The sequence below is a fragment of the Copidosoma floridanum genome, unplaced genomic scaffold, assembly GCF_036245765.1.
Source record: "Copidosoma floridanum isolate Cflo_tuat_1 unplaced genomic scaffold, Cflo_Japanese_pri ptg000021l, whole genome shotgun sequence".
Lineage (NCBI taxonomy): Eukaryota > Metazoa > Arthropoda > Insecta > Hymenoptera > Encyrtidae > Copidosoma > Copidosoma floridanum.
The window spans coordinates 18,697,746-18,714,201 of record NW_028321898.1 but is presented as its reverse complement, the minus strand read 5'-3'; positions in this window follow the sequence as shown (position 1 = coordinate 18,714,201).

Sequence of the window (16,456 nt, the reverse complement as noted above, 5' to 3'; positions counted from 1 at the left end):
TTTCTAACTTTTTTCTTAGACCCCCACAGCCCCACCACAGCCACCGCCCGTAGCCCCCCACACAATTTTGCCTGTCCTTCCATAGACCCCCCCCCCAGACCCCCACACCATTTTTCATACATCATGTCATATATACTTGTTAAATGATGAAACATTAATAAGTGACTTTCAATTGATCACCATAAATATTACCGATTCATCTATAAAAATCATCAAGTAAAGTCAATAAATGATGCAAAAACTATTTCCAAAAATAGTTTTCTATTTGTGTATTTTTTTGCCTTTCTACTTGAATAAATTTATTATTTTTATCTTTGCATCTTGATGAAGCCACACATAATTGACCATGAGAATATAAGGGTTTTTTTAAACACAAAACTACATTATCGAAAGTTTGACCTCGGGATTTCTTTATTGTCATAGCAAATGCCACAATAATTGGAAATTGTTTACGATAAAAAGTCTAAAGTTATTCTTGGAATGAAGACTCTATTTCCAATTTTTTCTCAAGTTATTATTTCTCCTCCTTTATTTTACTGTTATAATTTTGTGATTTGTAAACGTGTTACATTACAGAGTCCATCTAATATACTTAAATTTCTAAGTAACATCACTATTGTACCAATTTTTAGATTTAATTCATAAGGAAGTAATCCTTAACGAATATTGTTCAACATTTCCAGCGGAAAATTTAAATAAATACTATCTTCTGATTTATCAACCCCTTTATGAATTGCGTTATTGATAATAGAGTGTGTTTAAATTCCTCCAGTTAATTTTTTAAGAATTTAATTATTCAAATAAGAGGTGTACTCGTTATGCGATGTAAGTATAATACTATTCATCGAACAACTGTAGATATTAAAAAATATTTGAGAACATACATCATTTGAGATCCAATTTTTAGGAATGTTAGAAGTTTTTATTTGCCCTTCCCCAATTTTTTATAATAATTTTGAAAATTCTTTATCGTTAGAACAAATATTGATTTCTAATTTTAAAATTTGGAGTAAGTTCCATAAAAATAAAAATTTAATAGTTTGTTTAAGTATAATTTTTCTATTACCGTTCTTCATTACTGGGAGAATCTGATGAAAATCACCTAAAATAAATAATTCATTTCCAAAATATTTTTCAGTATTACATGAATCTCTTAACGTTCTGTCTACTATTTCCAATGCTCTTTTTGGAAACATTAAAGCCTCATCCCAAATAATTAAATCAACTTCTCTTACTTTTTTTTTATCTGACTCAAATTCTAAAAGTGCACTCTCTATATTATTAGGATCTAAAAAAAGTCTAAAAGTTCTATGACTGGTCATCCCCTTTGAAAGCAAAATTAATGCTATGCCAGTCCGTGCCATTGACATGATTTTTTTATTTTGAGAAATAAAAAAATTAATTAACGATTTATATAAATAAGTTTTTCCTGACCCCCCAGGACCATCTATAAAGAAAATATTATTTTTTTGCTCGCAAATAATATGAAATATATTTTTCTAGTCATTATTCAAACTGTTATACATCGAGTTAAACATTTCTTTACTGAAACGTATTTCATTATCTATATCTTCTTTTTTACCCTCCATTTTTTTGGTGTAGCTAAATTAAAGCATCCACATGATTTATCTTCTGATTCTAAAATTTGGTTAATATGTAAAAGAGCTTAATTATCTTTATTATTAGGCAAACCCTTCGTAAAAAATTCTTTGTATTTATTCCATATTCTGTTACCATGAAAATTTTGTGAAATTAAGAACCAAGAAAAAAATTGATGTAATTGATATGGAAACAAAACAGCAATTGCTTCTTTAAAAATATCGATTGTTTTATCATTGTATATTAAACCCATTGCAATTGCAGTATCTTTAAAAGTTTCATAAGTTATTCCTTTATACAAGCTTAAAAAAAAATTTATTTCATGATCTTTTAAAAATACAATGTTTAATCGACCAATTGCAATATTTTTTATGATATTTTCCTTTAAGATTAATTTTTAGTTTAAAATTACTATTTAAATTTCCATATGTTTGAATATCGTTGTTCGTGAAATAAACTATAACGTGAACATGTAATAAATCTGAGAAGCTGTTAATTTCAATACTTGTACCATAATTCTCATTGTTTGTTGGCTTTGCACTACCATCCAAATATCCTCTACTTATTGTTGGCTGAGGAATGCATGATAATAAATCTCAAACTGGCAAGACTAAATACTTTTTAACTGTCTGTAGAGAAAAAGCAGAATTAAATTAAAGCGAGTTGTTGATTAGTCCTTGAATACGGGAACGGATAAACAATTTATCAATTGAGATCGACTATTATTTATTCATCCACAAGTGTAGCAGTCCAAGACCAACAATTCTTAAGTGTTGATAAAGACAAATAGTAGAAAATTATTCGAAGAAAGAGAAATAAACCTCAGGCGTAAGGTAGAAGTACTAGATAAAATGTAAAAACTTTTGACAATACTTATGTGGCAGGAAATTTCTGAAGCTATACTAAACTTTACAACAGATAAATAATCGTTTTAACAATTCTTTTTCTTAAAATATTAAGAAAGAAAAAAAAAATTTTCGATTTGTATAAAAACAATAATTGATTTTTATTACGATTTACTCTTTCACGATTCTTCCGTTTGTTATTGAGGTGACTTTTTGACTTAAGGACGTTTATCGCATAGTTAACAAAAAAAAATTTTGAAGAGGGCAGGAGAGTGCAAAAACACTTATGCAGCAACGCTGGAAATTATTTTTCTTACGTGAATTTACTCACATTTTTATGCACACTTCAACCATTTTTTTTGTATATTGAAAAGAATAAACAACTTGTAGATCAATTTGAAAAATTATCAGGTTTACGTAAAAGCAATCTCTTAAACAATTTGCATTTAAAATTTCTATACATTTTTTAAAGATCTCTACAGATCATACTTATCCAATTACCCGTGATTTTTCCCTAAGGTTGCATGTAAAATTGCGATTTACAAAAAAATAAAAATAAAAAATAAAATAATTTCAGGTATTGAGTATAGCCTAGAAAAAAATGTGGATTAGGAGTTAAGTTTAAGTGACAGATGAGAGCGTGACGTTAGAAATGTAGGCTAACCTACATATTGTTTATATTGTATTGTGACGTAATGTATTGTTATTAATTATTCATTTATTTAACATTAAAATGTTTATTGAAACTATACCCAATTAACATATAGGTATACTCATTCCAACGATAATCACACTACCTTTGTACACAATATTATTTTATAGAAGGTATAGTTGTTATGATAATTGTATTGTCAGCCATATAATATTATTAAAGTATAACTTTATATTTCAATACTTAAGTAAAGAATTCTTGAGCGTATCAGAGAAAAAAAAGATAGAAGGAGAAATAGAGAAAAATAGAGAGACATTTTTTTGCAGAAGGTAATAATTAATTACTAAAAACAATACTTTTTGGCTACAAAAAATACAACTTTAGAAAAAAAATTTTTAAACAGCTTGGCTCAAAAGTATTTGTATAAATTTCAAATCATGACTTGAGTAATAATAAAATTTACAAATTAAACGTGTGCTTTGCAACATTGCTTATTCAAAGTAAACTTGTCTATTTGTTATAAGGTTTGAAGAAAAATAATGACCTTAGTCAAATGTTTAAGTATAAATGCGTTATTTCAATACATATTTTAATACTTAAACATATTTACAACAGAAATTATAGAATGACATATATATTATTCACCATTTGAATGTTTGATTATAAAGGAGTTGAGTAGAACAATTTAGATACTACTTTTTTAGTACAGTAAATTAAATAGAAAATAAAAACACGCATAACAATACTTAAAGCGTAAAGCATGGGTTCTAAACTGAACCTTCAATTTTATTTTCTACTTCTTGTTTGGGAACATCCGTGCCCTACATGCAAGATGTCGTATTTTACGTACACGAAGCCGTTTCTTTATCTATAATTATTTTTATATTTCGCATAATAAAAGAGAATTACTTATGAATGACGCAATATAATTTCAATAAAAATATAATTTTGGAAGCAAGCTGATCTGTAACATTGTTACTTCATGATTACAAGGCCATGTAAGAATAGTAAGGTTGTGAAGGACAGCTGACAGGCTATAGATCTTCCATAACTTATAATCAGGTCTAAAAGGTACTTTTTGTTTTTAGTAGACTGCACGAACTGCAGACTAGCTATAGTTTTAATTTTTTAATGTATGTATGGGAAAGTTATTCGTAATTTTTTTTAAACATTTAATAAGAATTTATAAAATGTCGAATACCTCCAATTTATGAAAATTAAATAGTATAGAACAAAAATACTTCGAAATAAAAAAAAGTTATTGTAATTTATAAATTTAAATTCTTTACAGAATAAAAACATTTTAATAAACATTTATTAACATACAGATGAACGGTTCGTGGGGTTTTTAAAATTCGTGAAGCAGCAAGTATTTTCTTAGTACGCTACAGTCAATCATTTTAATTAGTAAAGGCTTAAGTAGTTTTGTGTTTAAATAACGCGCGGACTTAAGTGCAATAACAAGCACTGGTAGTGGGGGACTCATCGATTCACCCAACTCCACTCACTCAAACCTATCCGGCAATTCTGACCCGCGCTTTAGTCAGTCTAGTGTAGTTACGCCCGTATAAATTTTAACGTTGTTCTCAACCACTAAATAGAAAGTTTTGTAACAGTTTAACCATTAAACTAAAAAATTGAATTGTGTTAGCAAATTATGTAGTAACGCCAGTTAACGTTATTTTTAACCACCGAAGAAGTTTTAAAGCAGTTTTACGATACAATAAAAAAAGTGAACAGAGTAGGTACTCTGACTTAAAGGACAAAGTTAAAAAGTGCTAAAAAACCGTTAGTCTTATTGCTGCAAGAAAATGGAGCAGGGAAATGAATGCTTTAACTGCAATAACGATACAATGGTGAGTACTTAACATTACGTACTGTATGACAATAAAATAGTGAAGACAAATGTTTGGAAAATTATCTCTGTATACGTTATTTTATTCTTTCGAATATTTATACAGCCAGGATGACCCAACAGTCTCTGACTAATATCGCCCCGTAATATCGATCCGTAAAACTAATACAGAATATGATTTGCTGTTGCTGTAAAGTATAAATTTTGAATAAATCGCGACAGTTCGCAGCTTGCTTCCTTAAAAAATTAACTAGTTACCTCTTACTAGTCCTCTGACTTGACCCCCTTGTGTAGTCTTCCAAAACTGCCAACATGTTTTGCTTTAATTACTAACAATTCTCCCATATATTTTAACTAATAATCAAACACTTTTTATGTTATAAACAGCATACACTAAGTCTGACGGATAAAGCTGACTATCTGTTTGCACGAATATAAGGGAAAAAGAGAAAAGGGGGAGGAAAAAGTGATGAAAAAGCATAACGGTAAAATGATGGAGTGTAAAATCGTTTGATTATTTTGAAATAACGTAGTTAATTCTACAATAATAAAAATTCCTTCAAGTGGCTGCAGTAGAAAAATGCATTCATGTATGACGCATGCAGTACTGTTTTTAAAAGTAAGCAAAGCCTGCATAAAAAATAGGATGTATTGTATCTAAATTTACACGTCCAAAAATACAACTATATAATAATATTTTATGCAATGTTCACCGAGTGTTCAAAATTTTTACAAAAAAGCTTGTAGCTGTACAGAAATTTTATAAATATTCTACATTCAGTATATTTATTATTTTTTATACATCCAAAAAATGTTGACGTGGTTACCGCCTTTTTTAAAAAAATTTACGATGGCAAAAGGAATGAAAGTTAGAACTTTTCAATTATCGACATAATAAAAACACAATAGTCATTATTTTCTTATCCAAATTTGTCATGCATGGCTAATTAACGAGGCGTTACATTTCAAAAGTCTCTACATGGATAAACCTAATGTATTATTGATAATACATATCGTTTCGAAAGTTTAAGCTACATATATATATAAATATATATATATATAAATAACTTATTTATTAATATTAATTAAATAATTAAAATAAAAAAATAATAATAATTAAAATTTAAAATTTTTATATATTATAAATTTTGTGTATTAATTTTTTTTTTTTTTTTAAACAAATTTGATATTTAATTATTACTATATTAAATTTTTCAATTATTTATTTATAATTATATATGTGTTCTTAATAAATTAAATTTTCAATAATCAATAGATTTATATATATATATTTTATTTAACGTAAAAACATGAATTCAGATTTAAAAAAAAAAAATTTAATAGTAATTTAACTAAAATAGTTAGAATTGATAAAATTTTATTTCAAAAATTGAATAATTAATATTAAATGAAGTTTAAAAAATATAAATATTATTTGAATTGAATTTATCATCTATCATTTTTTTTTAACATAGATATTTATTATTATATTACATAAATATTTCTGAACTTATAAATTAACTTTATTAAATAAATAAATGAATAATAAATTATTAATATTTTTAATATAATATAATATCAATATATCCGTATAAAATATTTTATGGTAGGTACCGTCGGGGCAGGATTCTATCTAAAAAATGTTATCAAATAAAGAAATTATAAAGAGTATACTGCAAAATATTCATCATTCTTCTTACAAGGTATGTAATCAATGTACCCGTATAAAATGTTTTAAGGTAGGTACCGTTGGGGCAGGATTCTATCTGAAAAATATTATTAAACGAAGAAATTTTGTAGAGTATACTGCAAAATATTGATCATTCCTCTTACAAGGTATGTGATCAATGTACCCGTATAGAATATTCTAAGGTAGGTACCGTTGGGGCTGGATTCTATCTAAAAAATATTATTAAACGAAAAAATTTTAAAGAGTATACTGCTAAATATTGATCATTTCTCTTACAAGGTATGTAATTAATGTACCCGTATAAAATATTCTAAGGTAGGTACCGTTGGGGCAGGAATCTATCTAAAAAATATTATTAAATAAAGAAATTTTGAAGAGTATACTGCTGAATATTCATCATTCCTCTTACAAGGTATGTAATCATTGTACCCGTATAAAATATTCTAAGGTAGGTACCGTTGAGGCAGGATTCTATCTAAAAAATATTATTAAACGAAGAAATTTGAGAGAGTATACTGCAAAATATTGATCATTTCTCTTACAAGGTATGTAATCAATGTACCCGTATAAAATATTCTAAGGTAGGTACCGTTAGGGCAGGATTCTATCTAAAAAATATTATTTAACGAAGAAATTTTCAAGAGTATACTGCTAAATATTGATCATTCCTCTTACAAGGTATGTAATCAACGAACCCGTATAAAATATTCTAAAGTAGGTACCGTTGGGGCAGAATTCTATCTAAAAAATATTACTAAACGAAGAAATTTTAAAGAGTATACTGCAAAATATTGATCATTCCTTTAACAAGGTATGTATTTAATGTGATGAAATTTAATTTACTTCAATAAATATAGAAAAATTAAATTTAATTATTTTTTTAATTAAATTTATTAATTCATTTATAAAATTTATATTTAATGAATATATTTAAAACTTTAAAGGTTTTAAGTTTAATGTAACTTTAAATTTTTATACAATTTCATAAATATAAATAAATATTAATATAAACAAAAATATTAAATTTAAATTACTGATCATAGATATTTCAAAATTGATAAATCTAAAATTTAAATTTTTGTAATAAGAATAATTCATAGAGAAATAATGAATGATTCGACTGTAAAAAAATAAATTAAGTAAAGAAATTATTACTTTAAATATAAGTAAACAAATTAATCTTATATTATAGTAATTATTTATAAATAATTATTTATTAATAAATCCAGTAAAAGGAGAAATTATTGCTAATGATAAAATTATTAATAATAAAAAATCAAATACAGAATTAGAAAATTTTACATTTCTTATTTTAAAAGTAAAATTTAAATTAAAAATACAAATATATATATATATTTAAAGTTATAAAGTTATAAAATAAAAAGAAAATCATTCAAATTTTTTTATTTAAAAATATTATTATTAAAATTCAAAATACTTAAATTATTGAAGAAAAAGATATAATAATTTTGAAAGTTTATCTATTAATTCTTTTTAAAGGAAATCAAATTAAATTAATTATAATCATTAAAAAGTAAAATTTTGGAATATAAATAAATAAAATTATTAAAAGAATGAATTTTTGTACTAAAGAATTAAAATAAAAAAAAATTTAATTTGAATATTTAATTATTTTGATATATCACATATGAGAAGAAGGGAGACCTATTTTAATTATTATCCTTATAATTAGAAATAATAATATTTTTTGATTGAAAAAATTTAAATTGATTATAAATAATAAAGAAAATGAAAATGAATAATAATTAAATAATGTAATTAAAAAAACAATTTATTAAAATTTCTATATTTATTTGATTAAATATGTAAATAGAAAGAATAAAACATAATAAACTTAATTCTATTACTATTTATATGAAAAAAGATGATTTAGAAAAAAAAATTAGAAAGATAAAAAAAAAAATTATAGAAATAGAAAAATAAAAGTAATATTTTAAAATTTAATGGAAAGCCTGATTTAAAAATTATTTTGATAGAATAAAATATTTAACTATTAATCAATCAATTTTATTACTAATTGAAACCAAAATAGAAGTAAATTATTGTTAATTTCCAATTAATAATATAACTGATAAAAGCAAATAAATTGTAAATTTATTGATAAATTTTATTTCATTATTATTTAATATAAAATTGTTTTATACATTTAAATTGTTGAAATTTAAGAAAATAATTTATTTTATCTATATATTAATGAAGATAATAAGATATTTAAATTTCTTATTCATAATATAAATTTTAAATTATTTATATCTTTTAATCTAAATTATTATAAAAATAATTTATTCAAAGTTGCAATTTAATATTTTGAATAAATTATTAGATTTTTTTAAAATAAATGGATGATATTTATCAAAATTGAAAGTCGAGATTAAAATCTTATTCTTTAGATTTATTTATTTATTTAAATCAAAGTAAAGCCCCTTCAAATTATTCTATATGTAATCTTTAAATTTAAATTAAAAAAAATCAAATTAACTAATAAAATAAGATAATAATTTTAACAATTTATAAATAAAAATAGAAGTACAATTGCAATTTAAATATCAAAAATTAAAAAAATTATTGAAATTAAATAAAATTGTAAAAAAAAGGGTAATCAATCATTTGAAATTTAATCAAATCCACATTCAAATCTTGATTTTTTTTAACGTTCTTTAAATATTTTTTTTAATGAAATAAAATTTAATCCTAATATTTTTATGATAATTAGAATAATTAAAAATGAAAATAAAATTATTTTTATTATTAATTTTATGAAATTTTAAACTTTTGAATTGAAAATTAAATATACTTATTTATATTATGTAAATTAAATTGATGAGATCAAAAATAAACTAAAATATATTTATATTTCAACATACATGTTAATCAGGATAATCTCTGTATCGTCGTGGTATTCCACTTAAGCCTAAATAATGTTGGGGAAAACAAGTTATATTTACTCCTAAGAATAATAAAAAAAATTGAATTTTTAATATTATTTTATTTAATGAAACTCCAGAAATTAATGGATATCAATAAATAAATTTTCCGAAAATTGCAAATACTGCTCCTATAGATAGAAGATAATGAAAATGAGCTACTACATAATAAGTATCATAAAGAACAATATCAATAGAAAAATTAAAAAGTATAGTTCCTGTTAATCCTCCCAAAGTGAATAAAAAAATAAATCCTAATAATCATAAATTTGTAATATTTAATTTAAGTTTTATTCCATTTAATAATGCTAATCATCTAAAAATTTTAATTCCAGTAGGAATAGCAATAATTATTGTTGCAGAAGTAAAATATGCTCGTGTATCTACATCTATTCCAATAGTAAATATATGATGAGCTCAAACAATAAATCTTAATAGTCCAATTGAAATTATAGCATAAATTATACCTATAATACCAAATATTTCTTTTTTTATGCTTACATTACAAATTATATGAGAAATTAAACCAAATCCTGGTAAAATTAAAATATAAACTTCTGGATGACCAAAAAATCAAAATAAATGTTGATATAATACTGGGTCTCCCCCTTTAACTGGATCAAAAAAAAAATAATAAGATTACGATCAAATAATGATATAGTAATTGCTCCTGCTGAAACAGGAAGAGGTAATAATAATAAAATTGCTGTTAATAATATTGCTCAAGCAAATAAAAATAATATATCTAATTTGAAAATTTTTATATTTGAAATTGTTAAAATAAAATTAATTAATCCTATACTAGATTAAGCTCCTGCAATATGTAAAGAAAAAATTGATAAATCTACTGATGGACCTATATGTGATAAATTAGAAGATAAAGGAGGATAAACAGTTCAACCTGTTCCTGTTCCAGATCCAACAAATATTCTAGAAATTAATAGTATAATTCTTGGAGGAAGTAATCAAAATCTTATATTATTTATTCGAGGGAAAGCTATATCAGAATTTCCTATAATTATAGGAATTAAATAATTTCTAAATCCTCCTATTATAACAGGTATAACAAAAAAAAATTATAATTAATGCATAAGCTGTAACTAAAGAATTGAAAATTTAAGCATTTCCAATTAAAGATTCAGGATTTTCTAATTCTAATCGAACTAAAATTCTTAATCCTAAACCTACCATTCAAGATCATATTCCAAAAAAAAAAATATAATATTCTAATAGATTTACGATTCGTAGAAAATATTAATGTTTTCTTTTATTTATATGGTTTAGATTTTTAAAACATTATATTTTTAATATAAAAATAAAATTAATTTTTATAAATATTTAAAAAAGTAAATATTTTCTTAATATTTTTATTATTAAATTTTAAAAGAAACTATTTAAATTTAAATTATTATTATTATTTAAATAAATAATCTTATTATCATAATTAAATTTATTATTAAACTATTAGAATAAATTTTAAAATTTATAAATTTGAAAATTTTAATAACTGAATTTCTAAAGATAAAATTAATTATTTCTTTATCAATTGAAAAATGGTAATTTTTATTTATTTTTGACAAGAAAAATAGAAAAAAAATTTGAATAATGTAAAAAATATATTTTTCCAAAAAAAAATATTAAAATTATTTTTAACATGTTCGAATTTGAATAAGTTAGATCCTTAAATTATTGAAATTAGACATAAAAATAGAATTTTAATTTTTTTAAATTTTAATAAATAAATTTCTTTAATATTTATGAAATATATTATTAGAAAAAATTTTTTAAATATAATTAAATTAATTATTGTTATTATCATTAAAAAATTCATAATTTTAATACCATCCCGATTAAAGTTATTTACAAAATTTATTTTTTAATCTATTAAATAATAGTATAATCGAATAGAATATATAACTGTTAATATTGTTCTTATAATTATTATAAAATATAAGATCTAAAAAAAATAATTTATAAAAATTTTTTCTAAAATTAAATCTTAAGAATAAAATCCAAAAAAAAATGGCATACCTAATAAAGAAAGATTAGAGATTATTATTATTATCATAGTTATTATCATTGAATTCATTGAATTTTCTATAAAACAAAAATCTTAATAATTATTCATTAAATAAATAATAATTTCTGAACATATAAATATTATTGATTTTAATGTAGCATGATTTATTGAGTAAAATAAAGCTAAAAAATGAAATTTTATCCTATAAATTACTTATATTAACCCTAATTGTGACAGAGTAGAAAATGTAATAATTTTTTCTTAATCATATTCAAAATTTGCTGATAAACCAGCTATTAGTATAGTAATTATTCCAGTTATAGTAATATAAAATCATAACATTATATTTTTATATATTAAATTATAAAATCGAATTAAAATATAAATTCCTGCCGTTACTAAAGTAGATGAATAAACTTATGGTGATACTGGAGTTGGAGCAGCTATAGCTGCTGGAAGTTAAGAAAAAAAAAAAAATCAAGCTCTTTTAGTAAAAGCTCTGATTATAACTCAAATTAATAATATTTTAATTTTGAAATTTAAATTCATAAAATTTTAAGACCCATAAATTATTATTAATCTAATAGATAGAATAATCATAATATCTTCAATTCGATTTATTAAAATTATTAATATTCCAGAATTATAAGAATAAAAATTTTAAAAATACATTACTAAACAATAAGAAACTAACCCTAAACCGTCTCATCCAAAAATAAGGGAAATTATATTTGGTCTTATAATTACTAACAATATAGAAATGATAAAATAAAATACTAAATAAAAAAATCAAATATTGTATAAATCATTATTTATATATTCACAACAATAAAATATAATTATTAAAGAAATTTAAAATACAGTGAATAAAAAAAATATAGTAATTCAATCTATATAAATTGATATATTTATTTATAAAGAGCTTATAATTATTGAATTTTATTTAATAAATAAGTTTAATTTTATAAATATAAATTTATGACCTAAAATGAATATTAATAATCTTATTATTAAAAAATAAATTTCTCCTAAATAGTATAAAATAATGTATTTAAAACAAATTTTGTAAGTTTAATTCCACAAATCAATATTCTCAATTAAATTATTTAAATTAATAAAAAAAATTAGTTTTCGAAATTAATAAATTTAAAGGTAAGAAATGAAAAATTAATATTAAATATTTAACTATAGTGTTAGAATTTAATTTTATTGATTTATTATTTCATATTCCATGAAAACAATATAAAAATAAATAAATGTTATAACATGCTTTTGAAAATATTCTTTAAATTGAAATTAACATAATTATTTTTTTTAATCTTAAGATAATTATATCTATTACAATTTCTCTTGATGAATTCAAAGAAATTGGTAAAGCTGTTTTATTTTTACATAATAAAAATCAAAATATTATTAATAATGGTATTATATATGCTATTTCCTTATTTATTATTATATTTCGACTTTTAGATCGTAAATAAAAATAATTAACTAAAACAAATATTCTTGATGAACATAACCCATGAGCAATTATTATTAGTAATCCACCATAGTACCCTAACATTTCTATTAAAAATAATCCAATTAATGTTATTCTTATATGGACGACAGATAGATAAGCAACAATAATTTTTATATCATAATGTCGAAGACATAAAAATCTTAAAAATATTATTCCAAAAATTCTCAAAATTCTAATTAAATTTTTAAAAATTAAAGAATTAATATTTATTATTACAATTATTCGATACAATCCGTATCCTCCTAGTTTTAATATAATTCCTGCTAATATTATAAAACCAATAACAGGAGCTTTCACATGAGCTTTAGGTAGTCAATTATGGAATAAAAATGTAGGTAATTTTACTAAAAACGCTCTGAATATTAAAAAATAATAAGTAGCTATTTAAAATCTATTGAATGAAATAATTTCTTGAAATATGAAAAATATTATTAAATTAAATATTTTTAGAAAAATAAATAATAAAATTAATGAAGACAGAGAAAGAATAAATGTATAAAATAATATGTATAAAGATGCTTTAAGTCGTTGAGGTTCGTATCCCCAACCTATAATCAATAAAAAGTAGGGATAAAACTAAATTCAAATATAAAATGAAATATAAATAAATCAATGTATATAAATCTTATTATTAAAACTAATATTTAAATAATTGACAAAAATAAAAAAATTGATATACTAGAATTTTTTTTCTTACTATAATTACTAATCCAAATAAAAATAATAATTATTTTATAATAATTATTATATTATTATAAAATAAAATTATTATATTAAATAAAATAAAATTTATAATAATAATATTAAATAATTATTATAAATAATAATTATTTAATATAATTATTATAAATTTCATTTTATTAATTATAGAATCCGAATAAATTATTATAAAGTAATTAATATGATTAAATTATAAAATATTATAAAATGAAAATATAAAAATTGAAATTCCTAAAAATAAAAATTATTCAATATAAAAAAATTTTAATTAAAAATTAATATAACTAAATAAATTAAAAATTTTATTATAAATTTATCGATAAAAAGTTAAATCTGTCTCTTCCTGTATTTCGAATTAATAATAATAATAAAGTTAAACCTACAACTCTTTCACAAACAACAAAAATTAAACAAAAAAATATTAAATTTAAAAGATTTATTGTATTGACTAATAATATTGAAAATATTGATAATCTTAATATTAAGAATTTTAATCTTATTAAATTTAATATTAAGTTCTTATATAAGCAAGAATAAAGAAACGATAAAATAATAAATATGGAAATATATAAATAATAATTTTAAAAAATGTTTAAAAAAAATAAAATTATCATTAATCTCCAAAATTATTATTTTAAAATTAATCTTTCTTTCAATAATTATTTATTTAAGTGAAATATTAATTTTGTAAATTGAATTTATAAATTTTAATTTTATATAATTAAATAACAATAAAATTTTCAATCAATATATTTATGATAAATTTATTTCTATTACCTTTGATTTTATTAATTATTGATTCTTTACCTTCTTATTATGAAATATTTTATCCTATAATTTTAGGATTAAATCTTTTATTATACAATATAACATGTTTATTAAATTTATAAATTTTTAATAGAAATAATTGATGATCATACATTAGATTCCTAATTATTGTAAGGGGAATAACAATTTTTTTGGTTCATTTTACTATATTCATTACTTATATAATTACTTCAATGAAAAAAAAATTTTTTAAAAGTTGTATAATTAAATAAATAATTATATTTTTATTTTTTATCATTACAATTTTAAATGTTGATAAATTTTTAATTTGGTACAAAAATTTTGATAGAATTTTTTAGGATATTTATATTAAATAAATTAAATTTAATTGATAAAACTTGTATATTATTATCCATATATAAATACAATATAAATTTTAATTTATTATTTTTTATTATTTATATTTAAATTGTTTAAGGAATAATTGAAAAATTAATTATTTTAAATAAATTCACTTCACATAAAATAAATTAAATAAAAAAATTAATTTAAAAATCAAATAAATTACTTAGAATTCTTAATTGAATAATTGTTATTTTACCTACTCCTTTAAATATTTCTATAATATGAAATTTTGGTTCATTATTAGGAATTTGTTTAGTCATCTAATTAATTACAGGATTATTACTATCTCCACATTATTGCCCTAATATTGATTAAGCATTTAATAGGATTATTCATATTATACAAGATGTAAATTATGGATGATTTTTCGAATTATGCCATATAAACGGGGCTTTAATATTTTTTATTTGTTTATTTATTTAGATTGGACGTGGAATTTATTATAATTCATTTTCTTTCTATAAAACTTGAAACTCAGGAATTTTCATTTTTTTAACTTCTATAATAACAGCTTTTTTAGGTTACGTATTACCATGAGGACGAATATCTTTTTTAGGAGCAACAGTAATTACAAATTAACTTTCAGCTGTCCCTTACATTGGAAATCCTTTAGTTTTATGACTATAAAGAGGGTTTTTAATTTATAATGATACATTAAATTGATTTTATTCGTTTCATTTTATTATACTATTTGTAGTGTTAGCTTTAGTTATTCTCCATATAATATTTCTTCATTAAACTGGTTCTTCTAATCCTTTAGGATTAAATAGAAATTTTTATAAAATTTCTTCTTATCCTTATTTTTTAGTTAAAGATATTTTAGAATTCATTTTATTTTTCATAATTTTTTTATTTATTTGTTTATCAATACCTTATGGATTATCACATCCCGAAAATAACAATAAAGCTAACCCTATAATTACCCCATTCATATTTAACCTGAATGATATTTTTTATTTGCTTTTGCAATTCTTCGTTCCATTTCTAATAAATTAGAAGAAGTTATTGCTCTATTATTATCAATTTTGATTTTGTTAATTATACCATTTAGTTTTAAATATAAAATAAAATCATTTAAATTTTATTTTTTAAATCAAATTTTATTTTAAAATTTTGTTGGATTATTGATTATTTTAACTTAAATTGAAGCCCGTCTAGTTAAAAATCCATATATTTTTATTGGACAAATTTTATCAATTTTTTATATTTTTTTTTTTTTTATATATTCTCATATTTTTAAATAATCTGATTTATATTTAAATAAATAATTATTGAGTTTTTTAAACTATATGTTTTGGATACATATGTGAGAAATTAATTTTTCTAATAATCAAAAATTTTAATTAATAAAATAAATAAAAGATAATTTAATTTTACAGGTAAATAATTTATTCAAGTTAAATATATTAAATCATTATATCGAAATTTAGGAAAT